Raw genomic sequence first — 25030 nt, forward strand, 5'->3', positions numbered from 1 at the left:
TTGGCAGACATGAAGTGATCTGAGAGTCTCAGTTTCAGCTCCAGAGAATAATCACATCAAGGAGGAAGATGAACCCACTACAAGTCAGCCTTTTTCGGCAATTATCTGGTTATACAGAGGAAGTGTATGATTCCAGTACCTATATAATGCACATTTGTCACCGATATTGTTGCTTACGGCCACACCACCCTGAATAAGCCCGACCTCGTCTGATCTCGGAAGCCAAGCACGGTTGGGCCTGGTTAGTACTTGAATGGGAGACCGCTTGGGAATACCAGGTACCTTAAGCTTTTTCTCTTCTCTCTACCACCTGCATGTCTTTTGTTGCAACGTCTGATCACCCTGTGACACATGAGGAAGTTGGTCATCTTCAGCTTCTGCTGCTTTGTTGGCAGACACGAAGTGATCTGAGAGTCTCATGTTCAGCTGGAGAAAATTATCACGTCAGGGAAGAAGATGATTCGCCCGCTACACATCAGCCTTTCTCGGCAATTATCTGGTTGCATAGAGGAACCGTATGATTCCAGTACCTATATAATGCACATTTGTCAGAGACATTGTTGCTTACGGCCACACCACCCTGAATAAGCCCGACCTCGTCTGATCTCGGACGCCAAGCAGGGTTGTACCTGGTTAGTACTTGGATAGGAGACAGCTTGGGAATACCAGGTGCTGTAAGCTTTTTCTCTTCTCTCTACCACCTGCATGTCTTTTGTTGCAACGTCTGATCACCCTGTGACACGTGAAGAAGTTGGTCATCTTCAGCTGCTACTGCTTTGTTGATAGACACGAGGTGATCTGAGAGTCTCAGTTTCAGCTCCAGAGAATAATCACATCAAGGAGGAAGATGAATCCACTACAAGTCAGCCTTTTTCGGCAATTATCTGGTTATACAGAGGAAGTGTATGATTCCAGTACCTATATAATGCACATTTGTCACCGATATTGTTGCTTACGGCCACACCACCCTGAATAAGCCCGACCTCGTCTGATCTCGGAAGCCAAGCAGGGTTGGGCCTGGTTAGTACTTGAATGGGAGACCGCTTGGGAATACCAGGTGCTGTAAGCTTTTTCTCTTCTCTCTACCACCTGCATGTCTTTTGTTGCAACGTCTGATCACCCTGTGACACATGAGGAAGTTGGTCATCTTCAGCTGCTACTGCTTTGTTGGAAGACACGAAGTGATCTGAGAGTCTCAGTTTCAGCTAAAGAGAATAATCACTTCAGGGAAGAAGATGTGCCCACTACAGATCAGCCTTTCTCAGCAATTATCTGGTTACATAGAGGAACCGTATGATTCCTGTACTTATATAATGCACATTTGTCAGACACATTGTTGCTTACGGCCACACCACCCTGAACATGCCCGACCTCGTCTGATCTCGGAAGCCAAGCAGGGTTGAACCTCCTTAGTACTTGGATGGGAGACTGCTTGGGAATACCAGGTGCTGTAAGCTTCTTCTCTTCTCTCTACCACCTGCATGTCTTTTGTTGCAACGTCTGATCACCCTGTGACACATGAGGAAGTTGGTCATCTTCAGCTGCTGCTGCTTTGTTGGCTGACACGAAGTGATCTGAGAGTCTCAGTTTAAGTTGCAGAGAATGATCACATCAGAGAAGATGATTTGCCCGCTACACATCAGCCTTTCTCGGCAATTATCTGGTTGCATAGAGGAACCGTATGATTCCAGTACCTATATAATGCACATTTGTCAGAGACATTGTTGCTTACGGCCACACCACCCTGAACATGCCCGACCTCGTCTGATCTCGGAAGCCAAGGAGGGTTGGGCCTGGTTAGTACTTAAATGGGAGACCGCTTGGGAATACCAGGTGCTGTAAGCTTCTTCTCTTCTCTCTACCACCTGCATGTCTTTTGTTGCAACTTCTGATCACCCTGTGACACATGAGGAAGTTGGTCATCTTCAGCTGCTGCTGCTTTGTTGGCTGACACGAAGTGATCTGAGAGTCTCAGTTTCAGTTGCAGATAATGATCACATCAGAGAAGATGATTTGCCCGCTACACATCAGCCTTTCTCGGCAATTATCTGGTTGCATAGAGGAACCGTATGATTCCAGTACCTATATAATGCACATTTGTCAGAGACATTGTTGCTTACGGCCACACCACCCTGAATAAGCCCGACCTCGTCTGATCTCGGACGCCAAGCAGGGTTGTACCTGGTTAGTACTTGGATGGGAGACAGCTTGGGAATACCAGGTGCTGTAAGCTTTATCTCTTCTCTCTACCACCTGCATGTCTTTTGTTGCAACGTCTGATCACCCTGTGACACGTGAAGAAGTTGGTCATCTTCAGCTGCTGCTGCTTTGTTGGCTGACACGAAGTGATCTGAGAGTCTCAGTTTCAGTTGCAGATAATGATCACATCAGAGAAGATGATTTGCCCGCTACACATCAGCCTTTCTCGGCAATTATCTGGTTGCATAGAGGAACCGTATGATTCCATTACCTATATAATGCACATTTGTCAGAGACATTGTTGCTTACGGCCACACCACCCTGAATAAGCCCGACCTCGTCTGATCTCGGACGCCAAGCAGGGTTGTACCTGGTTAGTACTTGGATGGGAGACAGCTTGGGAATACCAGGTGCTGTACGCTTTTTCTCTTCTCTCTACCACCTGCATGTCTTTTGTTGCAACGTCTGATCACCCTGTGACACGTGAAGAAGTTAGTCATCTTCAGCTGCTGCTGCTTTGTTGATAGACACGAGGTGATCTGAGAGTCTCAGTTTCAGCTCCAGAGAATAATCACATCAAGGAGGAAGATGAACCCACTACAAGTCAGCCTTTTTCGGCAATTATCTGGTTATACAGAGGAAGTGTATGATTCCAGTACCTATATAATGCACATTTGTCACCGATATTGTTGCTTACGGCCACACCACCCTGAATAAGCCCGACCTCGTCTGAACTCGGAAGCCAAGCACGGTTGGGCCTGGTTAGTACTTGAATGGGAGACCGCTTGGGAATACCAGGTACCTTAAGCTTTTTCTCTTCTCTCTACCACCTGCATGTCTTTTGTTGCAACGTCTGATCACCCTGTGACACATGAGGAAGTTGGTCATCTTCAGCTTCTGCTGCTTTGTTGGCAGACACGAAGTGATCTGAGAGTCTCATGTTCAGCTGGAGAAAATTATCACGTCAGGGAAGAAGATGATTTGCCCGCTACACATCAGCCTTTCTCGGCAATTATCTGGTTGCATAGAGGAACCGTATGATTCCAGTACCTATATAATGCACATTTGTCAGAGACATTGTTGCTTACGGCCACACCACCCTGAATAAGCCCGACCTCGTCTGATCTCGGAAGCCAAGCAGGGTTGTACCTGGTTAGTACTTGGATAGGAGACAGCTTGGGAATACCAGGTGCTGTAAGCTTTTTCTCTTCTCTCTACCACCTGCATGTCTTTTGTTGCAACGTCTGATCACCCTGTGACACGTGAAGAAGTTGGTCATCTTCAGCTGCTGCTGCTTTGTTGATAGACACGAGGTGATCTGAGAGTCTCAGTTTCAGTTGCAGAGAATGATCACATCAGAGAAGATGATTTGTCCGCTACACATCAGCCTTTCTCGGCAATTATCTGGTTGCATAGAGGAACCGTATGATTCCAGTACCTATATAATGCACATTTGTCAGAGACATTGTTGCTTACGGCCACACCACCCTGAATAAGCCCGACCTCGTCTGATCTCGGACGCCAAGCAGGGTTGTACCTGGTTAGTACTTGGATGGGAGACAGCTTGGGAATACCAGGTGCTGTAAGCTTTATCTCTTCTCTCTACCACCTGCATGTCTTTTGTTGCAACGTCTGATCACCCTGTGACACGTGAAGAAGTTGGTCATCTTCAGCTGCTGCTGCTTTGTTGGCTGACACGAAGTGATCTGAGAGTCTCAGTTTCAGTTGCAGATAATGATCACATCAGAGAAGATGATTTGCCCGCTACACATCAGCCTTTCTCGGCAATTATCTGGTTGCATAGAGGAACCGTATGATTCCAGTACCTATATAATGCACATTTGTCAGAGACATTGTTGCTTACGGCCACACCACCCTGAATAAGCCCGACCTCGTCTGATCTCGGAAGCCAAGCAGGGTTGTACCTGGTTAGTACTTGGATAGGAGACAGCTTGGGAATACCAGGTGCTGTAAGCTTTTTCTCTTCTCTCTACCACCTGCATGTCTTTTGTTGCAACGTCTGATCACCCTGTGACACGTGAAGAAGTTGGTCATCTTCAGCTGCTGCTGCTTTGTTGATAGACACGAGGTGATCTGAGAGTCTCAGTTTCAGTTGCAGAGAATGATCACATCAGAGAAGATGATTTGTCCGCTACACATCAGCCTTTCTCGGCAATTATCTGGTTGCATAGAGGAACCGTATGATTCCAGTACCTATATAATGCACATTTGTCAGAGACATTGTTGCTTACGGCCACACCACCCTGAATAAGCCCGACCTCGTCTGATCTTGGACGCCAAGCAGGGTTGTACCTGGTTAGTACTTGGATAGGAGTCAGCTTGGGAATACCAGGTGCTGTAAGCTTTTTCTCTTCTCTCTACCACCTGCATGTCTTTTGTTGCAACGTCTGATCACCCTGTGACACATGAGGAAGTTGGTCATCTTCAGCTGCTGCTGCTGCTTTGTTGGCAGACATGAAGTGATCTGAGAGTCTCAGTTTCAGCTCCAGAGAATAATCACATCAAGGAGGAAGATGAACCCACTACAAGTCAGCCTTTTTCGGCAATTATCTGGTTATACAGAGGAAGTGTATGATTCCAGTACCTATATAATGCACATTTGTCACCGATATTGTTGCTTACGGCCACACCACCCTGAATAAGCCCGACCTCGTCTGATCTCGGAAGCCAAGCACGGTTGGGCCTGGTTAGTACTTGAATGGGAGACCGCTTGGGAATACCAGGTACCTTAAGCTTTTTCTCTTCTCTCTACCACCTGCATGTCTTTTGTTGCAACGTCTGATCACCCTGTGACACATGAGGAAGTTGGTCATCTTCAGCTTCTGCTGCTTTGTTGGCAGACACGAAGTGATCTGAGAGTCTCATGTTCAGCTGGAGAAAATTATCACGTCAGGGAAGAAGATGATTCGCCCGCTACACATCAGCCTTTCTCGGCAATTATCTGGTTGCATAGAGGAACCGTATGATTCCAGTACCTATATAATGCACATTTGTCAGAGACATTGTTGCTTACGGCCACACCACCCTGAATAAGCCCGACCTCGTCTGATCTCGGACGCCAAGCAGGGTTGTACCTGGTTAGTACTTGGATAGGAGACAGCTTGGGAATACCAGGTGCTGTAAGCTTTTTCTCTTCTCTCTACCACCTGCATGTCTTTTGTTGCAACGTCTGATCACCCTGTGACACGTGAAGAAGTTGGTCATCTTCAGCTGCTACTGCTTTGTTGATAGACACGAGGTGATCTGAGAGTCTCAGTTTCAGCTCCAGAGAATAATCACATCAAGGAGGAAGATGAATCCACTACAAGTCAGCCTTTTTCGGCAATTATCTGGTTATACAGAGGAAGTGTATGATTCCAGTACCTATATAATGCACATTTGTCACCGATATTGTTGCTTACGGCCACACCACCCTGAATAAGCCCAACCTCGTCTGATCTCGGAAGCCAAGCAGGGTTGGGCCTGGTTAGTACTTGAATGGGAGACCGCTTGGGAATACCAGGTGCTGTAAGCTTTTTCTCTTCTCTCTACCACCTGCATGTCTTTTGTTGCAACGTCTGATCACCCTGTGACACATGAGGAAGTTGGTCATCTTCAGCTGCTACTGCTTTGTTGGAAGACACGAAGTGATCTGAGAGTCTCAGTTTCAGCTAAAGAGAATAATCACTTCAGGGAAGAAGATGTGCCCACTACAGATCAGCCTTTCTCAGCAATTATCTGGTTACATAGAGGAACCGTATGATTCCTGTACTTATATAATGCACATTTGTCAGACACATTGTTGCTTACGGCCACACCACCCTGAACATGCCCGACCTCGTCTGATCTCGGAAGCCAAGCAGGGTTGAACCTCCTTAGTACTTGGATGGGAGACTGCTTGGGAATACCAGGTGCTGTAAGCTTCTTCTCTTCTCTCTACCACCTGCATGTCTTTTGTTGCAACGTCTGATCACCCTGTGACACATGAGGAAGTTGGTCATCTTCAGCTGCTGCTGCTTTGTTGGCTGACACGAAGTGATCTGAGAGTCTCAGTTTAAGTTGCAGAGAATGATCACATCAGAGAAGATGATTTGCCCGCTACACATCAGCCTTTCTCGGCAATTATCTGGTTGCATAGAGGAACCGTATGATTCCAGTACCTATATAATGCACATTTGTCAGAGACATTGTTGCTTACGGCCACACCACCCTGAACATGCCCGACCTCGTCTGATCTCGGAAGCCAAGGAGGGTTGGGCCTGGTTAGTACTTAAATGGGAGACCGCTTGGGAATACCAGGAGCTGTAAGCTTTTTGTCTTCTCTCGACCACCTGCATGTCTTTTGTTGCAACGTCTGATCACCCTGTGACACATGAGGAAGTTGGTCATCTTCAGCTGCTGCTGCTTTGTTGGCAGACACGAAGTGATCTGAGAGTCTCAGTTTCAGCTGCAGAGAATAATCACATCAGGGAAGAAGATGTTTCCATAACAAGTCAGCCTTTCTCTGCAATTATCTGGTTACATAGAGGAAGTGTATGATTCCAGTACCTATATAATGCACATTTGTCACAGAAATTGTTCCTTACGGCCACACCACCCTGAATAAGCCCGACCTCGTCTGATCTCGGAAGCCAAGGAGGGTTGGGCCTGGTTAGTACTTTAATGGGAGACTGCTTGGGAATACCAGGTGCTGTAAGCGTTTTCTCTTCTCTCTACAACCTGCATGTCTTTTGTTGCAACGTCTGATCACCCTGTGACACATGAGGAAGTTGGTCATCTTCAGCAGCTGCTGCTTTGTTGGCAGACACGAAGTGATCTGAGAGTCTCAGTTTCAGCTGAAGAGAATGATCACATCAGAGAAGATGATACACCCGCTACACATCAGCCTTTCTCGGCAATTATCTGGTTGCATAGAGGAACCGTATGATTCCAGTGCCTATATAATGCACATTTGTCAGATACATTGCTGCTTACGGCCACACCACCCTGAACATGCCCGACCTCGTCTGATCTCAGAAGCCAAGCAGGGTTGGTCCTGGTTAGTACTTGAATGGGAGACTGCTTGGGAATACCAGGTGCTGTAAGCGTTTTCTCTTCTCTCTACAACCTGCATGTCTTTTGTTGCAACGTCTGATCACCCTGTGACACATGAGGAAGTTGGTCATCTTCAGCAGCTGCTGCTTTGTTGGCAGACACGAAGTGATCTGAGAGTCTCAGTTTCAGCTGAAGAGAATGATCACATCAGAGAAGATGATATGCCCACTACACATCAGCCTTTCTCGGCAATTATCTGGTTTCATAGAGCAAGTGTATGATTCCAGTACCTATATAATTCACATTTGTAACAGATATTGTCGCTTACCGCCACACCACCCTGAATAAGCCCCACCTTGTCTTATCTCGGAAGCCAAGCAGGGTTGGGTCTGGTTTGTACTTCAATGGGAGACTGCTTGGGAATACCAGGTGCTGTAAGCTGTTTCTCTTCTCTCTACCACCTGCACGTGTTTTTTTGCAACGTCTGATCACCCTGTGACACATGAGGAAGTTGGTCATCTTCAGCTGCTGCTGCTTTGTTGGCAGACACGAAGTGATCTAAGAGTCTCAGTTTCAGCTGAAGAGAATGATCACATCAGAGAAGATGATATCCCCACTACACATCAGCCTTTCTCGGCAATTATCTGGTTTCATAGAGGAAGTGTATGATTCCAGTACCTATATAATTCACATTTGTAACAAATATATTTGCTTACCGCCACACCACCCTGAATAAGCCCCACCTTGTCTTATCTCGGAAGCCAAGTAGGGTTGGGCCTGGTTAGTACTTAGATGGGAGTCTGCTTGGGATTACCAGGTGCTGTAAGCTGTTTCTCTTCTCTCTACCACCTGCATGTGTTTTTTTGCAACGTCTGATCACCCTGTGACACATGAGGAAGTTGGTCATCTTCAGCTGCTGCTGCTTTGTTGGCAGACACGAAGTGATCTAAGAGTCTCAGTTTCAGCTGAAGAGAATGATCACATCAGAGAAGATGATATCCCCACTACACATCAGCCTTTCTCGGCAATTATCTGGTTTCATAGAGGAAGTGTATGATTCCAGTACCTATATAATTCACATTTGTAACAAATATATTTGCTTACCGCCACACCACCCTGTATAAGCCCCACCTTGTCTTATTTCGGAAGCCAAGTAGGGTTGGGCCTGGTTAGTACTTAGATGGGAGTCTGCTTGGGATTACCAGGTGCTGTAAGCTTTTTGTCTTCTCTCGACCACCTGCATGTCTTTTGTTGCAACGTCTGATCACCCTGTGACACATGAGGAAGTTGGTCATCTTCAGCTCCTGCTGCTTTGTTGGCAGACATGAGGTAATCTGAGAGTCTCAGTTTCAGCTGGAGAGAATAATCACATCAGAGAAGAAGATGTGCCCACTACAAGTCAGCTTTTCTCTGCAATTATTTGGTTGCATAGAGGAACCGTATGATTCCAGTACCTATATAATGCACATTTGTCACAGACATTGTCGCTTACGGCCACACCACCCTGAATAAGCCCGACCTCGTCTGATCTCGGAAGCCAAGCAGGTTTAGGCCTGCTTAGTATTTGATGGGAGACTGCTTGGGAATACCAGGTGCTGTAAGCTTTTTCTCTTCTCTCTACCACCTGCATGTCTTTTGTTGCAACGTCTGATCACCCTGTGACACGTGAAGAAGCTGGTCATCTTCAGCTGCTGCTGCTTTGTTGATAGACACGAGGTGATCTGAGAGTCTCAGTTTCAGCTCCAGAGAATAATCACATCAAGGAGGAAGATGAACCCACTATAAGTCAGCCTTTTTCGGCAATTATCTGGTTATACAGAGGAAGTGTATGATTCCAGTACCTATATAATGCACATTTGTCACCGATATTGTTGCTTACGGCCACACCACCCTGAATAAGCCCAACCTCGTCTGATCTCGGAAGCCAAGCAGGGTTGGGCCTCCTTAGTACTTGGATGGGAGACTGCTTGGGAATACCAGGTGCTGTAAGCTTCTTCTCTTCTCTCTATCACCTGCATGTCTTTTGTTGCAACTTCTGATCACCCTGTGACACATGAGGAAGTTGGTCATCTTCAGCTGCTGCTGCTTTGTTGGCTGACACGAAGTGATCTGAGAGTCTCAGTTTCAGTTGCAGATAATGATCACATCAGAGAAGATGATTATCTGGTTCCATAGAGGAACCGTATGATTCCAGTACCTATATAATGCACATTTGTCAGAGACATTGTTGCTTACGGCCAAACCACCCTGAATAAGCCCGACCTCGTCTGATCTCGGACGCCAAGCAGGGTTGTACCTGGTTAGTACTTGGATGGGAGACAGCTTGGGAATACCAGGTGCTGTAAGCTTTTTCTCTTCTCTCTACCACCTGCATGTCTTTTGTTGCAACGTCTGATCACCCTGTGACACGTGAAGAAGTTGGTCATCTTCAGCTGCTGCTGCTTTGTTGGCTGACACGAAGTGATCTGAGAGTCTCAGTTTCAGTTGCAGATAATGATCACATCAGAGAAGATGATTTCCCCGCTACACATCAGCCTTTCTCGGCAATTATCTGGTTGCATAGAGGAACCGTATGATTCCAGTACCTATATAATGCACATTTGTCAGAGACATTGTTGCTTACGGCCACACCACCCTGAATAAGCCCGACCTCGTCTGATCTCGGACGCCAAGCAGGGTTGTACCTGGTTAGTACTTGGATGGGAGACAGCTTGGGAATACCAGGTGCTGTAAGCTTTTTCTCTTCTCTCTACCACCTGCATGTCTTTTGTTGCAACGTCTGATCACCCTGTGACACGTGAAGAAGTTAGTCATCTTCAGCTGCTGCTGCTTTGTTGATAGACACGAGGTGATCTGAGAGTCTCAGTTTCAGCTCCAGAGAATAATCACATCAAGGAGGAAGATGAACCCACTACAAGTCAGCCTTTTTCGGCAATTATCTGGTTATACAGAGGAAGTGTATGATTCCAGTACCTATATAATGCACATTTGTCACCGATATTGTTGCTTACGGCCACACCACCCTGAATAAGCCCGACCTCGTCTGATCTCGGAAGCCAAGCACGGTTGGGCCTGGTTAGTACTTGAATGGGAGACCGCTTGGGAATACCAGGTACCTTAAGCTTTTTCTCTTCTCTCTACCACCTGCATGTCTTTTGTTGCAACGTCTGATCACCCTGTGACACATGAGGAAGTTTGTCATCTTCAGCTTCTGCTGCTTTGTTGGCAGACACGAAGTGATCTGAGAGTCTCATGTTCAGCTGGAGAAAATGATCACGTCAGGGAAGAAGATGATTTGCCCGCTACACATCAGCCTTTCTCGGCAATTATCTGGTTGCATAGAGGAACCGTATGATTCCAGTACCTATATAATGCACATTTGTCAGAGACATTGTTGCTTACGGCCACACCACCCTGAATAAGCCCGACCTCGTCTGATCTCGGACGCCAAGCAGGGTTGTACCTGGTTAGTACTTGGATAGGAGACAGCTTGGGAATACCAGGTGCTGTAAGCTTTTTCTCTTCTCTCTACCACCTGCATGTCTTTTGTTGCAACGTCTGATCACCCTGTGACACGTGAAGAAGTTGGTCATCTTCAGCTGCTGCTGCTTTGTTGATAGACACGAGGTGATCTGAGAGTCTCAGTTTCAGTTGCAGAGAATGATCACATCAGAGAAGATGATTTGTCCGCTACACATCAGCCTTTCTCGGCAATTATCTGGTTGCATAGAGGAACCGTATGATTCCAGTACCTATATAATGCACATTTGTCAGAGACATTGTTGCTTACGGCCACACCACCCTGAATAAGCCCGACCTCGTCTGATCTCGGACGCCAAGCAGGGTTGTACCTGGTTAGTACTTGGATTGGAGTCAGCTTGGGAATACCAGGTGCTGTAAGCTTTTTCTCTTCTCTCTACCACCTGCATGTCTTTTGTTGCAACGTCTGATCACCCTGTGACACGTGAAGAAGTTGGTCATCTTCAGCTGCTGCTGCTTTGTTGATAGACACGAGGTGATCTGAGAGTCTCAGTTTCAGCTCCAGAGAATAATCACATCAAGGAGGAAGATGAATCCACTACAAGTCAGCCTTTTTCGGCAATTATCTGGTTATACAGAGGAAGTGTATGATTCCAGTACCTATATAATGCACATTTGTCACCGATATTGTTGCTTACGGCCACACCACCCTGAATAAGCCCAACCTCGTCTGATCTCGGAAGCCAAGCAGGGTTGGGCCTGGTTAGTACTTGAATGGGAGACCGCTTGGGAATACCAGGTGCCTTAAGCTTTTTCTCTTCTCTCTACCACCTGCATGTCTTTTGTTGCAACGTCTGATCACCCTGTGACACATGAGGAAGTTGGCCATCTTCAGCTGCTGCTGCTTTGTTGGAAGACACGAAGTGATCTGAGAGTCTCAGTTTCAGCTAAAGAGAATAATCACTTCAGGGAAGAAGATGTGCCCACTACAGATCAGCCTTTCTCAGCAATTATCTGGTTACATAGAGGAACCGTATGATTCCTGTACTTATATAATGCACATTTGTCAGACACATTGTTGCTTACGGCCACACCACCCTGAACATGTCTGATCTCGGAAGCCAAGCAGGGTTGAGCCTCCTTAGTACTTGGATGGGAGACTGCTTGGGAATACCAGGTGCTGTAAGCTTCTTCTCTTCTCTCTACCACCTGCATGTCTTTTGTTGCAACGTCTGATCACCCTGTGACACATGAGGAAGTTGGTCATCTTCAGCTGCTGCTGCTTTGTTGGCTGACACGAAGTGATCTGAGAGTCTCAGTTTAAGTTGCAGAGAATGATCACATCAGAGAAGATGATTTGCCCGCTACACATCAGCCTTTCTCGGCAATTATCTGGTTGCATAGAGGAACCGTATGATTCCAGTACCTATATAATGCACATTTGTCAGAGACATTGTTGCTTACGGCCACACCACCCTGAACATGCCCGACCTCGTCTGATCTCGGAAGCCAAGGAGGGTTGGGCCTGGTTAGTACTTAAATGGGAGACCGCTTGGGAATACCAGGAGCTGTAAGCTTTTTGTCTTCTCTCGACCACCTGCATGTCTTTTGTTGCAACGTCTGATCACCCTGTGACACATGACGAAGTTGGTCATCTTCAGCTGCTGCTGCTTTGTTGGCAGACACGAAGTGATCTGAGAGTCTCAGTTTCAGCTGCAGAGAATAATCACATCAGGGAAGAAGATGTGCCCATAACAAGTCAGCCTTTCTCTGCAATTATCTGGTTACATAGAGGAATTGTATGATTCCAGTACCTATATAATGCACATTTGTCACAGAAATTGTTCCTTACGGCCACACCACCCTGAATAAGCCCGACCTCGTCTGATCTCGGAAGCCAAGGAGGGTTGGGCCTGGTTAGTACTTAAATGGGAGACCGCTTGGGAATACCAGGAGCTGTAAGCTTTTTGTCTTCTCTCGACCACCTGCATGTCTTTTGTTGCAACGTCTGATCACCCTGTGACACATGAGGAAGTTGGTCATCTTCAGCTGCTGCTGCTTTGTTGGCAGACACGAAGTGATCTGAGAGTCTCAGTTTCAGCTGCAGAGAATAATCACATCAGGGAAGAAGATGTTTCCATAACAAGTCAGCCTTTCTCTGCAATTATCTGGTTACATAGAGGAAGTGTATGATTCCAGTACCTATATAATGCACATTTGTCACAGAAATTGTTCCTTACGGCCACACCACCCTGAATAAGCCCGACCTCGTCTGATCTCGGAAGCCAAGGAGGGTTGGGCCTGGTTAGTACTTTAATGGGAGACTGCTTGGGAATACCAGGTGCTGTAAGCGTTTTCTCTTCTCTCTACAACCTGCATGTCTTTTGTTGCAACGTCTGATCACCCTGTGACACATGAGGAAGTTGGTCATCTTCAGCAGCTGCTGCTTTGTTGGCAGACACGAAGTGATCTGAGAGTCTCAGTTTCAGCTGAAGAGAATGATCACATCAGAGAAGATGATATGCCCACTACACATCAGCCTTTCTCGGCAATTATCTGGTTTCATAGAGCAAGTGTATGATTCCAGTACCTATATAATTCACATTTTTAACAGATATTGTCGCTTACCGCCACACCACCCTGAATAAGCCCCACCTTGTCTTATCTCGGAAGCCAAGCAGGGTTGGGTCTGGTTTGTACTTCAATGGGAGACTGCTTGGGAATACCAGGTGCTGTAAGCTGTTTCTCTTCTCTCTACCACCTGCATGTGTTTTGTTGCAACGTCTGATCACCCTGTGACACATGAGGAAGTTGGTCATCTTCAGCTGCTGCTGCTTTGTTGGCAGACATGAGGTAATCTGAGAGTCTCAGTTTCAGCTAGAGAGAATAATCACATCAGAGAAGAAGATGTGCCCACTACAAGTCAGCTTTTCTCGGCAATTATTTGGTTGCATAGAGGAACCGTATGATTCCAGTACCTATATAATGCACATTTGTCACAGACATTGTCGATTACGGCCAAACCACCCTGAATAAGCCCGACCTCATCTGATCTCGGAAGCCAAGCAGGTTTAGGCCTGCTTAGTACTTGATGGGAGACTGCTTGGGAATACCAGGTGCTGTAAGCTTTTTCTCTTCTCTCTACCACCTGCATGTCTTTTGTTGCAACGTCTGATCACCCTGTGACACGTGAAGAAGCTGGTCATCTTCAGCTGCTGCTGCTTTGTTGATAGACACGAGGTGATCTGAGAGTCTCAGTTTCAGCTCCAGAGAATAATCACATCAAGGAGGAAGATGTGCCCACTATAAGTCAGCCTTTTTCGGCAATTATCTGGTTATACAGAGGAAGTGTATGATTCCAGTACCTATATAATGCACATTTGTCACCGATATTGTTGCTTACGGCCACACCACCCTGAATAAGCCCAACCTCGTCTGATCTCGGAAGCCAAGCAGGGTTGGGCCTCCTTAGTACTTGGATGGGAGACTGCTTGGGAATACCAGGTGCTGTAAGCTTCTTCTCTTCTCTCTACCACCTGCATGTCTTTTGTTGCAACTTCTGATCACCCTGTGACACATGAGGAAGTTGGTCATCTTCAGCTGCTGCTGCTTTGTTGGCTGACACGAAGTGATCTGAGAGTCTCAGTTTCAGTTGCAGATAATGATCACATCAGAGAAGATGATTATCTGGTTGCATAGAGGAACCGTATGATTCCAGTACCTATATAATGCACATTTGTCAGAGACATTTTTGCTTACGGCCACACCACCCTGAATAAGCCCGACCTCGTCTGATCTCGGACGCCAAGCAGGGTTGTACCTGGTTAGTACTTGGATGGGAGACAGCTTGGGAATACCAGGTAATGTAAGCTTTTTCTCTTCTCTCTACCACCTGCATGTCTTTTGTTGCAACGTCTGATCACCCTGTGACACGTGAAGAAGTTGGTCATCTTCAGCTGCTGCTGCTTTGTTGGCTGACACGAAGTGATCTGAGAGTCTCAGTTTCAGTTGCAGATAATGATCACATCAGAGAAGATGATTTGCCCGCTACACATCAGCCTTTCTCGGCAATTATCTGGTTGCATAGAGGAACCGTATGATTCCAGTACCTATATAATGCACATTTGTCAGAGACATTGTTGCTTACGGCCACACCACCCTGAATAAGCCCGACCTCGTCTAATCTCGGACGCCAAGCAGGGTTGTACCTGGTTAGTACTTGGATGGGAGACAGCTTGGGAATACCAGGTGCTGTAAGCTTTTTCTCTTCTCTCTACCACCTGCATGTCTTTTGTTGCAACGTCTGATCACCCTGTGACACGTGAAGAAGTTGGTCATCTTCAGCTGCTGCTGCTTTGTTGATAGACACGAGGTGATCTGAGAGTCTCAGTTTCAGCTCCAGAGAATAATCACATCAAGGAGGAAGATGAACCCACTACAAGTCAGCCTTTTTCGGCAATTATCTGGTTATACAGAGGAAGTGTATGATTCCAGTACCTATATAATGCACATTTGTCACCGATATTGTTGCTTACGGCCACACCACCCTGAATAAGCCCGACCTCGTCTGATCTCGGAAGCCAAGCACGGTTGGGCCTGGTTAGTACTTGAATGGGAGACCGCTTGGGAATACCAGGTACCTTAAGCTTTTTCTCTTCTCTCTACCACCTGCATGTCTTTTGTTGCAACGTCTGATCACCCTGTGACACATGAGGAAGTTGGTCATCTTCAGCTTCTGCTTCTTTGTTGGCAGACACGAAGTGATCTGAGAGTCTCATGTTCAGCTGGAGAAAATTATCACGTCAGGGAAGAAGATGATTTGCCCGCTACACATCAGCCTTTCTCGGCAATTATCTGGTTGCATAGAGGAACCGTATGATTCCAGTACCTATATAATGCACATTTGTCACCAAAATTGTTGCTTATGGCCACACCACCCTGAATAAGCCCAACCTCGTCTGATCTCGGAAGCCAAGCAGGGTTGGGCCTGGTTAGTACTTGAATGGGAGACTGCTTGGGAATACCAGGTGCCTTAAGCTTTTTCTCTTCTCTCTACCACCTGCATGTCTTTTGTTGCAACGTCTGATCACCCTGTGACACATGAGGAAGTTGGTCATCTTCATTTTCTGCTGCTTTGTTGGCAGACACGAAGTGATCTGAGAGTCTCAGTTTCAGCTGAAGAGAATAATCACATCAAGGAGGAAGATGAACCCACTACAAGTCAGCCTTTTTCGGCAATTATCTGGTTACACAGAGGAAGTGTATGATTCCAGTACCTATATAATGCACAATTGTCACCGATATCTTTGCTTACGGCCACACCACCCTGAATAAGCCCGACCTCGTCTGATCTCGGAAGCCAAGCACGGTTGGGCCTGGTTAGTACTTGAATGGGAGACCGCTTGGGAATACCAGGTACCTTAAGCTTTTTCTCTTCTCTCTACCACCTGCATGTCTTTTGTTGCAACGTCTGATCACCCTGTGACACATGAGGAAGTTGGTCATCTTCAGCTTCTGCTGCTTTGTTGGCAGACACAAAGTGATCTGAGAGTCTCATGTTCAGCTGGAGAAAATTATCACGTCAGGGAAGAAGATGTGCCCACTACAGATCAGCCTTTCTCAGCAATTATCTGGTTACATAGAGGAACCGTATGATTCCTGTACTTATATAATGCACATTTGTCAGACACATTGTTGCTTACGGCCACACCACCCTGAACATGCCTGATCTCGTAAGCCAAGCAGGGTTGAGCCTCCTTAGTACTTGGATGGGAGACTGCTTGGGAATACCAGGTGCTGTAAGCTTTTTCTCTTCTCTCTACCACCTGCATGTCTTTTGTTGCAACGTCTGATCACCCTGTGACACATGAGGAAGTTGGTCATCTTCAGCTGCTGCTGCTTTGTTGGCTGACACGAAGTGATCTGAGAGTCTCAGTTTAAGTTGCAGAGAATGATCACATCAGAGAAGATGATTTGCCCGCTACACATCAGCCTTTCTCGGCAATTATCTGGTTGCATAGAGGAACCGTATGATTCCAGTACCTATATAATGCACATTTGTCAGAGACATTGTTGCTTACGGCCACACCACCCTGAATAAGCCCGACCTCGTCTGATCTCGGACGCCAAGCAGGGTTGTACCTGGTTAGTACTTGGATGGGAGACAGCTTGGGAATACCAGGTGCTGTAAGCTTTTTCTCTTCTCTCTACCACCTGCATGTCTTTTGTTGCAACGTCTGATCACCCTGTGACACGTGAAGAAGTTAGTCATCTTCAGCTGCTGCTGCTTTGTTGATAGACACGAGGTGATCTGAGAGTCTCAGTTTCAGCTGCAGAGAATAATCACATCAAGGAGGAAGATGAACCCACTACAAGTCAGCCTTTTTCGGCAATTATCTGGTTATACAGAGGAAGTGTATGATTCCAGTACCTATATAATGCACAATTGTCACCGATATTTCTGCTTACGGCCACACCACCCTGAATAAGCCCGACCTCGTCTGATCTCGGAAGCCAAGCACGGTTGGGCCTGGTTAGTACTTGAATGGGAGACCGCTTGGGAATACCAGGTACCTTAAGCTTTTTCTCTTCTCTCTACCACCTGCATGTCTTTTGTTGCAACGTCTGATCACCCTGTGACACATGAGGAAGATGGTCATCTTCAGCTTCTGCTGCTTTGTTGGCAGACACGAAGTGATCTGAGAGTCTCATGTTCAGCTGGAGAAAATGATCACGTCAGGGAAGAAGATGTGCCCACTACAGATCAGCCTTTCTCAGCAATTATCTGGTTACATAGAGGAACCGTATGATTCCTGTACTTATATAATGCACATTTGTCAGACACATTGTTGCTTACGGCCACACCACCCTGAACATGCCTGATCTCGTAAGCCAAGCAGGGTTGAGCCTCCTTAGTACTTGGATGGGAGACTGCTTGGGAATACCAGGTGCTGTAAGCTTTTTCTCTTCTCTCTACCACCTGCATGTCTTTTGTTGCAACGTCTGATCACCCTGTGACACATGAGGAAGTTGGTCATCTTCAGCTGCTGCTGCTTTGTTGGCTGACACGAAGTGATCTGAGAGTCTCAGTTTAAGTTGCAGAGAATGATCACATCAGAGAAGATGATTTGCCCGCTACACATCAGCCTTTCTCGGCAATTATCTGGTTGCATAGAGGAACCGTATGATTCCAGTACCTATATAATGCACATTTGTCAGAGACATTGTTGCTTACGGCCACACCACCCTGAATAAGCCCGACCTCATCTGATCTCGGACGCCAAGCAGGGTTGTACCTGGTTAGTACTTGGATGGGACACAGCTTGGGAATACCAGGCGCTGTAATCTTTTTCTCTTCTCTCTACCACCTGCATGTCTTTTGTTGCAACGTCTGATCACCCTGTGACACGTGAAGAAGTTAGTCATCTTCAGCTGCTGCTGCTTTGTTGATAGACACGAGGTGATCTGAGAGTCTCAGTTTCAGCTGCAGAGAATAATCACATCAAGGAGGAAGATGAACCCACTACAAGTCAGCCTTTTTCGGCAATTATCTGGTTATACAGAGGAAGTGTATGATTCCAGTACCTATATAATGCACATTTTTCACCAATATTGTTGCTTATGGCCACACCACCCTGAATAAGCCCAACCTCGTCTGATCTCGGAAGCCAAGCAGGGTTGGGCCTGGTTAGTACTTGAATGGGAGACTGCTTGGGAATACCAGGTGCCTTAAGCTTTTTCTCTTCTCTCTACCACCTGCATGTCTTTTGTTGCAACGTCTGATCACCCTGTGACACATGAGGAAGTTGGTCATCTTCATTTTCTGCTGCTTTGTTGGCAGACACGAAGTGATCTGAGAGTCTCAGTTTCAGCTGAAGAGAATAATCACATCAAGGAGGAAGATGAACCCACTACAAGTCAGCCTTTTTCGGCAATTATCTGGTTACACAGAGGAAGTGTATGATTCCAGTACCTATATAATGCACAATTGTCACCGATATTTTTGCTTACGGCCACACCACCCTGAATAAGCCCGACCTCGTCTGATCTCGGAAGCCAAGCACGGTTGGGCCTGGTTAGTACTTGAATGGGAGACCGCTTGGGAATACCAGGTACCTTAAGCTTTTTCTCTTCTCTCTACCACCTGCATGTCTTTTGTTGCAACGTCTGATCACCCTGTGACACATGAGGAAGTTGGTCATCTTCAGCTTCTGCTGCTTTGTTGGCAGACACGAAGTGATCTGAGAGTCTCATGTTCAGCTGGAGAAAATTATCACGTCAGGGAAGAAGATGTGCCCACTACAGATCAGCCTTTCTCAGCAATTATCTGGTTACATAGAGGAACCGTATGATTCCTGTACTTATATAATGCACATTTGTCAGACACATTGTTGCTTACGGCCACACCACCCTGAACATGCCTGATCTCGTAAGCCAAGCAGGGTTGAGCCTCCTTAGTACTTGGATGGGAGACTGCTTGGGAATACCAGGTGCTGTAAGCTTTTTCTCTTCTCTCTACCACCTGCATGTCTTTTGTTGCAACGTCTGATCACCCTGTGACACATGAGGAAGTTGGTCATCTTCAGCTGCTGCTGCTTTGTTGGCTGACACGAAGTGATCTGAGAGTCTCAGTTTAAGTTGCAGAGAATGATCACATCAGAGAAGATGATTTGCCCGCTACACATCAGCCTTTCTCGGCAATTATCTGGTTGCATAGAGGAACCGTATGATTCCTGTACCTATATAATGCACATTTGTCAGAGACATTGTTGCTTACGGCCACACCACCCTGAACATGCCCGACCTCGTCTGATCTCGGAAGCCAAGGAGGGTTGGGCCTGGTTAGTACTTAAATGGGAGACCGCTTGGGAATACCAGGAGCTGTAAGCTTTTTGTCTTCTCTCGACCACCTGCATGTCTTTTGTTGCAACGTCTGATCACCCTGTGACACATGACGAAGTTGGTCATCTTCAGCTGCTGCTGCTTTGTTGGCAGACACGAAGTGATCTGAGAGTCTCAGTTTCAGCTGCAGAGAATAATCACATCAGGGAAGAAGATGTGCCCATAACAAGTCAGCCTTTCTCTGCAATTATCTGGTTACATAGAGGAACTGTATGATTCCAGTACCTATATAATGCACATTTGTCACAGAAATTGTTCCTTACGGCCACACCACCCTGAATAAGCCCGACCTCGTCTGATCTCGGAAGCCAAGGAGGGTTGGGCCTGGTTAGTACTTTAATGGGAGACTGCTTGGGAATACCAGGTTCTGTAAGCGTTTTCTCTTCTCTCTACAACCTGCATGTCTTTTGTTGCAACGTCTGATCACCCTGTGACACATGAGGAAGTTGGTCATCTTCAGCTGCTGCTGCTTTGTTGGCAGACACGAAGTGATCTGAGAGTCTCAGTTTCAGCTGCAGAGAATAATCACATCAGGGAAGAAGATGTTTCCATAACAAGTCAGCCTTTCTCTGCAATTATCTGGTTACATAGAGGAAGTGTATGATTCCAGTACCTATATAATGCACATTTGTCACAGAAATTGTTCCTTACGGCCACACCACCCTGAATAAGCCCGACCTCGTCTGATCTTGGAAGCCAAGGAGGGTTGGGCCTGGTTAGTACTTTAATGGGAGACTGCTTGGGAATACCAGGTGCTGTAAGCGTTTTCTCTTCTCTCTACAACCTGCATGTCTTTTGTTGCAACGTCTGATCACCCTGTGACACATGAGGAAGTTGGTCATCTTCAGCAGCTGCTGCTTTGTTGGCAGACACGAAGTGATCTGAGAGTCTCAGTTTCAGCTGAAGAGAATGATCACATCAGAGAAGATGATATGCCCACTACACATCAGCCTTTCTCGGCAATTATCTGGTTTCATAGAGCAAGTGTATGATTCCAGTACCTATATAATTCACATTTGTAACAGATATTGTCGCTTACCGCCACACCACCCTGAATAAGCCCCACCTTGTCTTATCTCGGAAGCCAAGCAGGGTTGGGTCTGGTTTGTACTTCAATGGGAGACTTCTTGGGAATACCAGGTGCTGTAAGCTGTTTCTCTTCTCTCTACCACCTGCATGTGTTTTGTTGCAACGTCTGATCACCCTGTGACACATGAGGAAGTTGGTCATCTTCAGCTGCTGCTGCTTTGTTGGCAGACACGAAGTGATCTAAGAGTCTCAGTTTCAGCTGAAGAGAATGATCACATCAGAGAAGATGATATGCCCACTACACATCAGCCTATCTCGGCAATTATCTGGTTTCATAGAGGAAGTGTATGATTCCAGTACCTATATAATTCACATTTGTAACAAATATATTTGCTTACCGCCACACCACCCTGAATAAGCCCCACCTTGTCTTATCTCGGAAGCCAAGTAGGGTTGGGCCTGGTTAGTACTTAGATGGGAGACTGCTTGGGATTACCAGGTGCTGTAAGCTTTTTGTCTTCTCTCGACCACCTGCATGTCTTTTGTTGCAACGTCTGATCACACTGTGACACATGACGAAGTTGGTCATCTTCAGCTGCTGCTGCTTTGTTGGCAGACACGAAGTGATCTGAGAGTCTCAGTTTCAGCTGCAGAGAATAATCACATCAGGGAAGAAGATGTGCCCATAACAAGTCAGCCTTTCTCTGCAATTATCTGGTTACATAGAGGAACCGTATGATTCCTGTACTTATATAATGCACATTTGTCAGACACATTGTTGCTTACGGCCACACCACCCTGAACATTCCTGATCTCGTAAGCCAAGCAGGGTTGAGCCTCCTTAGTACTTGGATGGGAGACTGCTTGGGAATACCAGGTGCTGTAAGCTTTTTCTCTTCTCTCTACCACCTGCATGTCTTTTGTTGCAACGTCTGATCACCCTGTGACACATGAGGAAGTTGGTCATCTTCAGCTGCTGCTGCTTTGTTGGCTGACACGAAGTGATCTGAGAGTCTCAGTTTAAGTTGCAGAGAATGATCACATCAGAGAAGATGATTTGCCCGCTACACATCAGCCTTTCTCGGCAATTATCTGGTTGCATAGAGGAACCGTATGATTCCAGTACCTATATAATGCACATTTGTCAGAGACATTGTTGCTTACGGCCACACCACCCTGAATAAGCCCGACCTCGTCTGATCTCGGACGCCAAGCAGGGTTGTACCTGGTTAGTACTTGGATGGGAGACAGCTTGGGAATACCAGGTGCTGTAAGCTTTTTCTCTTCTCTCTACCACCTGCATGTCTTTTGTTGCAACGTCTGATCACCCTGTGACACGTGAAGAAGTTAGTCATCTTCAGCTGCTGCTGCTTTGTTGATAGACACGAGGTGATCTGAGAGTCTCAGTTTCAGCTGCAGAGAATAATCACATCAAGGAGGAAGATGAACCCACTACAAGTCAGCCTTTTTCGGCAATTATCTGGTTATACAGAGGAAGTGTATGATTCCAGTACCTATATAATGCACATTTTTCACCAATATTGTTGCTTATGGCCACACCACCCTGAATAAGCCCAACCTCGTCTGATCTCGGAAGCCAAGCAGGGTTGGGCCTGGTTAGTACTTGAATGGGAGACTGCTTGGGAATACCAGGTGCCTTAAGCTTTTTCTCTTCTCTCTACCACCTGCATGTCTTTTGTTGCAACGTCTGATCACCCTGTGACACATGAGGAAGTTGGTCATCTTCATTTTCTGCTGCTTTGTTGGCAGACACGAAGTGATCTGAGAGTCTCAGTTTCAGCTGAAGAGAATAATCACATCAAGGAGGAAGATGAACCCACTACAAGTCAGCCTTTTTCGGCAATTATCTGGTTACACAGAGGAAGTGTATGATTCCAGTACCTATATAATGCACAATTGTCACCGATATTTTTGCTTACGGCCACACCACCCTGAATAAGCCCGACCTCGTCTGATCTCGGAAGCCAAGCACGGTTGGGCCTGGTTAGTACTTGAATGGGAGACCGCTTGGGAATACCAGGTACCTTAAGCTTTTTCTCTTCTCTCTACCACCTGCATGTCTTTTGTTGCAACGTCTGATCACCCTGTGACACATGAGGAAGTTGGTCATCTTCAGCTTCTGCTGCTTTGTTGGCAGACACGAAGTGATCTGAGAGTCTCATGTTCAGCTGGAGAAAATTATCACGTCAGGGAAGAAGATGTGCCCACTACAGATCAGCCTTTCTCAGCAATTATCTGGTTACATAGAGGAACCGTATGATTCCTGTACTTATATAATGCACATTTGTCAGACACATTGTTGCTTACGGCCACACCACCCTGAACATGCCTGATCTCGTAAGCCAAGCAGGGTTGAGCCTCCTTAGTACTTGGATGGGAGACTGCTTGGGAATACCAGGTGCTGTAAGCTTTTTCTCTTCTCTCTACCACCTGCATGTCTTTTGTTGCAACGTCTGATCACCCTGTGACACATGAGGAAGTTGGTCATCTTCAGCTGCTGCTGCTTTGTTGGCTGACACGAAGTGATCTGAGAGTCTCAGTTTAAGTTGCAGAGAATGATCACATCAGAGAAGATGATTTGCCCGCTACACATCAGCCTTTCTCGGCAATTATCTGGTTGCATAGAGGAACCGTATGATTCCTGTACCTATATAATGCACATTTGTCAGAGACATTGTTGCTTACGGCCACACCACCCTGAACATGCCCGACCTCGTCTGATCTCGGAAGCCAAGGAGGGTTGGGCCTGGTTAGTACTTAAATGGGAGACCGCTTGGGAATACCAGGAGCTGTAAGCTTTTTGTCTTCTCTCGACCACCTGCATGTCTTTTGTTGCAACGTCTGATCACCCTGTGACACATGACGAAGTTGGTCATCTTCAGCTGCTGCTGCTTTGTTGGCAGACACGAAGTGATCTGAGAGTCTCAGTTTCAGCTGCAGAGAATAATCACATCAGGGAAGAAGATGTGCCCATAACAAGTCAGCCTTTCTCTGCAATTATCTGGTTACATAGAGGAACTGTATGATTCCAGTACCTATATAATGCACATTTGTCACAGAAATTGTTCCTTACGGCCACACCACCCTGAATAAGCCCGACCTCGTCTGATCTCGGAAGCCAAGGAGGGTTGGGCCTGGTTAGTACTTTAATGGGAGACTGCTTGGGAATACCAGGTTCTGTAAGCGTTTTCTCTTCTCTCTACAACCTGCATGTCTTTTGTTGCAACGTCTGATCACCCTGTGACACATGAGGAAGTTGGTCATCTTCAGCTGCTGCTGCTTTGTTGGCAGACACGAAGTGATCTGAGAGTCTCAGTTTCAGCTGCAGAGAATAATCACATCAGGGAAGAAGATGTTTCCATAACAAGTCAGCCTTTCTCTGCAATTATCTGGTTACATAGAGGAAGTGTATGATTCCAGTACCTATATAATGCACATTTGTCACAGAAATTGTTCCTTACGGCCACACCACCCTGAATAAGCCCGACCTCGTCTGATCTTGGAAGCCAAGGAGGGTTGGGCCTGGTTAGTACTTTAATGGGAGACTGCTTGGGAATACCAGGTGCTGTAAGCGTTTTCTCTTCTCTCTACAACCTGCATGTCTTTTGTTGCAACGTCTGATCACCCTGTGACACATGAGGAAGTTGGTCATCTTCAGCAGCTGCTGCTTTGTTGGCAGACACGAAGTGATCTGAGAGTCTCAGTTTCAGCTGAAGAGAATGATCACATCAGAGAAGATGATATGCCCACTACACATCAGCCTTTCTCGGCAATTATCTGGTTTCATAGAGCAAGTGTATGATTCCAGTACCTATATAATTCACATTTGTAACAGATATTGTCGCTTACCGCCACACCACCCTGAATAAGCCCCACCTTGTCTTATCTCGGAAGCCAAGCAGGGTTGGGTCTGGTTTGTACTTCAATGCGAGACTGCTTGGGAATACCAGGTGCTGTAAGCTGTTTCTCTTCTCTCTACCACCTGCATGTGTTTTGTTGCAACGTCTGATCACCCTGTGACACATGAGGAAGTTGGTCATCTTCAGCTGCTGCTGCTTTGTTGGCAGACACGAAGTGATCTAAGAGTCTCAGTTTCAGCTGAAGAGAATGATCACATCAGAGAAGATGATATGCCCACTACACATCAGCCTTTCTCGGCAATTATCTGGTTTCATAGAGGAAGTGTATGATTCCAGTACCTATATAATTCACATTTGTAACAAATATATTTGCTTACCGCCACACCACCCTGAATAAGCCCCACCTTGTCTTATCTCGGAAGCCAAGTAGGGTTGGGCCTGGTTAGTACTTAGATGGGAGACTGCTTGGGATTACCAGGTGCTGTAAGCTTTTTGTCTTCTCTCGA

The 25030-nt window shown here is 46.5% G+C and overlaps 3 non-coding genes and 48 pseudogenes across 3 annotated transcripts; all 51 read left to right on the top strand.

Moving 5' to 3' along the window:
* The first annotated feature begins 171 nt into the window (after positions 1-171).
* LOC140266687 (5S ribosomal RNA) lies at positions 172-290 on the top strand (annotated as a pseudogene).
* A 272-nt stretch (positions 291-562) lies between these two features.
* Positions 563-681, top strand: LOC140290021 (5S ribosomal RNA; annotated as a pseudogene).
* A 269-nt stretch (positions 682-950) lies between these two features.
* Positions 951-1069, top strand: LOC140284852 (5S ribosomal RNA). The gene has a single exon (XR_011910224.1). It is a non-coding gene; the product is annotated as a 5S ribosomal RNA (ribosomal RNA).
* Positions 1070-1338: 269 nt separating this feature from the next.
* Positions 1339-1457, top strand: LOC140291720 (5S ribosomal RNA; annotated as a pseudogene).
* Positions 1458-1726: 269 nt separating this feature from the next.
* On the top strand, positions 1727-1845 carry LOC140298493 (5S ribosomal RNA). Its single transcript, XR_011914134.1, has one exon. It is a non-coding gene; the product is annotated as a 5S ribosomal RNA (ribosomal RNA).
* Positions 1846-2114: 269 nt separating this feature from the next.
* Positions 2115-2233, top strand: LOC140290547 (5S ribosomal RNA; annotated as a pseudogene).
* A 269-nt stretch (positions 2234-2502) lies between these two features.
* On the top strand, positions 2503-2621 carry LOC140293835 (5S ribosomal RNA; annotated as a pseudogene).
* A 269-nt stretch (positions 2622-2890) lies between these two features.
* LOC140311122 (5S ribosomal RNA) lies at positions 2891-3009 on the top strand (annotated as a pseudogene).
* A 272-nt stretch (positions 3010-3281) lies between these two features.
* On the top strand, positions 3282-3400 carry LOC140277574 (5S ribosomal RNA; annotated as a pseudogene).
* A 269-nt stretch (positions 3401-3669) lies between these two features.
* LOC140290548 (5S ribosomal RNA) lies at positions 3670-3788 on the top strand (annotated as a pseudogene).
* A 269-nt stretch (positions 3789-4057) lies between these two features.
* Positions 4058-4176, top strand: LOC140277580 (5S ribosomal RNA; annotated as a pseudogene).
* A 269-nt stretch (positions 4177-4445) lies between these two features.
* LOC140295130 (5S ribosomal RNA) lies at positions 4446-4564 on the top strand (annotated as a pseudogene).
* A 272-nt stretch (positions 4565-4836) lies between these two features.
* Positions 4837-4955, top strand: LOC140266692 (5S ribosomal RNA; annotated as a pseudogene).
* A 272-nt stretch (positions 4956-5227) lies between these two features.
* Positions 5228-5346, top strand: LOC140290022 (5S ribosomal RNA; annotated as a pseudogene).
* Positions 5347-5615: 269 nt separating this feature from the next.
* On the top strand, positions 5616-5734 carry LOC140299103 (5S ribosomal RNA). The gene has a single exon (XR_011914684.1). It is a non-coding gene; the product is annotated as a 5S ribosomal RNA (ribosomal RNA).
* Positions 5735-6003: 269 nt separating this feature from the next.
* Positions 6004-6122, top strand: LOC140291721 (5S ribosomal RNA; annotated as a pseudogene).
* Positions 6123-6391: 269 nt separating this feature from the next.
* On the top strand, positions 6392-6510 carry LOC140300684 (5S ribosomal RNA; annotated as a pseudogene).
* Positions 6511-6779: 269 nt separating this feature from the next.
* Positions 6780-6898, top strand: LOC140288559 (5S ribosomal RNA; annotated as a pseudogene).
* Positions 6899-7167: 269 nt separating this feature from the next.
* LOC140317732 (5S ribosomal RNA) lies at positions 7168-7286 on the top strand (annotated as a pseudogene).
* A 1433-nt stretch (positions 7287-8719) lies between these two features.
* LOC140296184 (5S ribosomal RNA) lies at positions 8720-8837 on the top strand (annotated as a pseudogene).
* Positions 8838-9106: 269 nt separating this feature from the next.
* Positions 9107-9225, top strand: LOC140291691 (5S ribosomal RNA; annotated as a pseudogene).
* A 237-nt stretch (positions 9226-9462) lies between these two features.
* On the top strand, positions 9463-9581 carry LOC140290813 (5S ribosomal RNA; annotated as a pseudogene).
* A 269-nt stretch (positions 9582-9850) lies between these two features.
* LOC140290549 (5S ribosomal RNA) lies at positions 9851-9969 on the top strand (annotated as a pseudogene).
* Positions 9970-10238: 269 nt separating this feature from the next.
* LOC140266698 (5S ribosomal RNA) lies at positions 10239-10357 on the top strand (annotated as a pseudogene).
* A 272-nt stretch (positions 10358-10629) lies between these two features.
* LOC140290023 (5S ribosomal RNA) lies at positions 10630-10748 on the top strand (annotated as a pseudogene).
* Positions 10749-11017: 269 nt separating this feature from the next.
* Positions 11018-11136, top strand: LOC140288397 (5S ribosomal RNA; annotated as a pseudogene).
* Positions 11137-11405: 269 nt separating this feature from the next.
* Positions 11406-11524, top strand: LOC140312055 (5S ribosomal RNA; annotated as a pseudogene).
* Positions 11525-12171: 647 nt separating this feature from the next.
* Positions 12172-12290, top strand: LOC140300685 (5S ribosomal RNA; annotated as a pseudogene).
* A 269-nt stretch (positions 12291-12559) lies between these two features.
* LOC140281495 (5S ribosomal RNA) lies at positions 12560-12678 on the top strand (annotated as a pseudogene).
* Positions 12679-12947: 269 nt separating this feature from the next.
* On the top strand, positions 12948-13066 carry LOC140288560 (5S ribosomal RNA; annotated as a pseudogene).
* A 657-nt stretch (positions 13067-13723) lies between these two features.
* Positions 13724-13841, top strand: LOC140295729 (5S ribosomal RNA; annotated as a pseudogene).
* A 269-nt stretch (positions 13842-14110) lies between these two features.
* LOC140291692 (5S ribosomal RNA) lies at positions 14111-14229 on the top strand (annotated as a pseudogene).
* A 237-nt stretch (positions 14230-14466) lies between these two features.
* Positions 14467-14585, top strand: LOC140296081 (5S ribosomal RNA; annotated as a pseudogene).
* Positions 14586-14854: 269 nt separating this feature from the next.
* LOC140294781 (5S ribosomal RNA) lies at positions 14855-14973 on the top strand (annotated as a pseudogene).
* Positions 14974-15242: 269 nt separating this feature from the next.
* On the top strand, positions 15243-15361 carry LOC140266706 (5S ribosomal RNA; annotated as a pseudogene).
* Positions 15362-15633: 272 nt separating this feature from the next.
* LOC140274950 (5S ribosomal RNA) lies at positions 15634-15752 on the top strand (annotated as a pseudogene).
* A 269-nt stretch (positions 15753-16021) lies between these two features.
* Positions 16022-16140, top strand: LOC140266710 (5S ribosomal RNA; annotated as a pseudogene).
* Positions 16141-16787: 647 nt separating this feature from the next.
* On the top strand, positions 16788-16906 carry LOC140290550 (5S ribosomal RNA; annotated as a pseudogene).
* A 269-nt stretch (positions 16907-17175) lies between these two features.
* LOC140266717 (5S ribosomal RNA) lies at positions 17176-17294 on the top strand (annotated as a pseudogene).
* A 647-nt stretch (positions 17295-17941) lies between these two features.
* On the top strand, positions 17942-18060 carry LOC140293545 (5S ribosomal RNA; annotated as a pseudogene).
* A 269-nt stretch (positions 18061-18329) lies between these two features.
* On the top strand, positions 18330-18448 carry LOC140274957 (5S ribosomal RNA; annotated as a pseudogene).
* Positions 18449-18717: 269 nt separating this feature from the next.
* LOC140266724 (5S ribosomal RNA) lies at positions 18718-18836 on the top strand (annotated as a pseudogene).
* Positions 18837-19483: 647 nt separating this feature from the next.
* LOC140300686 (5S ribosomal RNA) lies at positions 19484-19602 on the top strand (annotated as a pseudogene).
* Positions 19603-19871: 269 nt separating this feature from the next.
* Positions 19872-19990, top strand: LOC140293767 (5S ribosomal RNA; annotated as a pseudogene).
* A 269-nt stretch (positions 19991-20259) lies between these two features.
* On the top strand, positions 20260-20378 carry LOC140292292 (5S ribosomal RNA; annotated as a pseudogene).
* Positions 20379-21801: 1423 nt separating this feature from the next.
* On the top strand, positions 21802-21920 carry LOC140290552 (5S ribosomal RNA; annotated as a pseudogene).
* Positions 21921-22189: 269 nt separating this feature from the next.
* On the top strand, positions 22190-22308 carry LOC140274964 (5S ribosomal RNA; annotated as a pseudogene).
* Positions 22309-22577: 269 nt separating this feature from the next.
* Positions 22578-22696, top strand: LOC140266729 (5S ribosomal RNA; annotated as a pseudogene).
* A 647-nt stretch (positions 22697-23343) lies between these two features.
* On the top strand, positions 23344-23462 carry LOC140300687 (5S ribosomal RNA; annotated as a pseudogene).
* A 269-nt stretch (positions 23463-23731) lies between these two features.
* On the top strand, positions 23732-23850 carry LOC140293768 (5S ribosomal RNA; annotated as a pseudogene).
* Positions 23851-24119: 269 nt separating this feature from the next.
* On the top strand, positions 24120-24238 carry LOC140292293 (5S ribosomal RNA; annotated as a pseudogene).
* The last annotated feature ends 792 nt before the right edge of the window (positions 24239-25030 follow it).

This window comes from Leuresthes tenuis, unplaced genomic scaffold (genome assembly GCF_036924035.1).
Source record: "Leuresthes tenuis unplaced genomic scaffold, fLeuTen1.0.hap1 SCAF_1, whole genome shotgun sequence".
Taxonomy (NCBI): domain Eukaryota; kingdom Metazoa; phylum Chordata; class Actinopteri; order Atheriniformes; family Atherinopsidae; genus Leuresthes; species Leuresthes tenuis.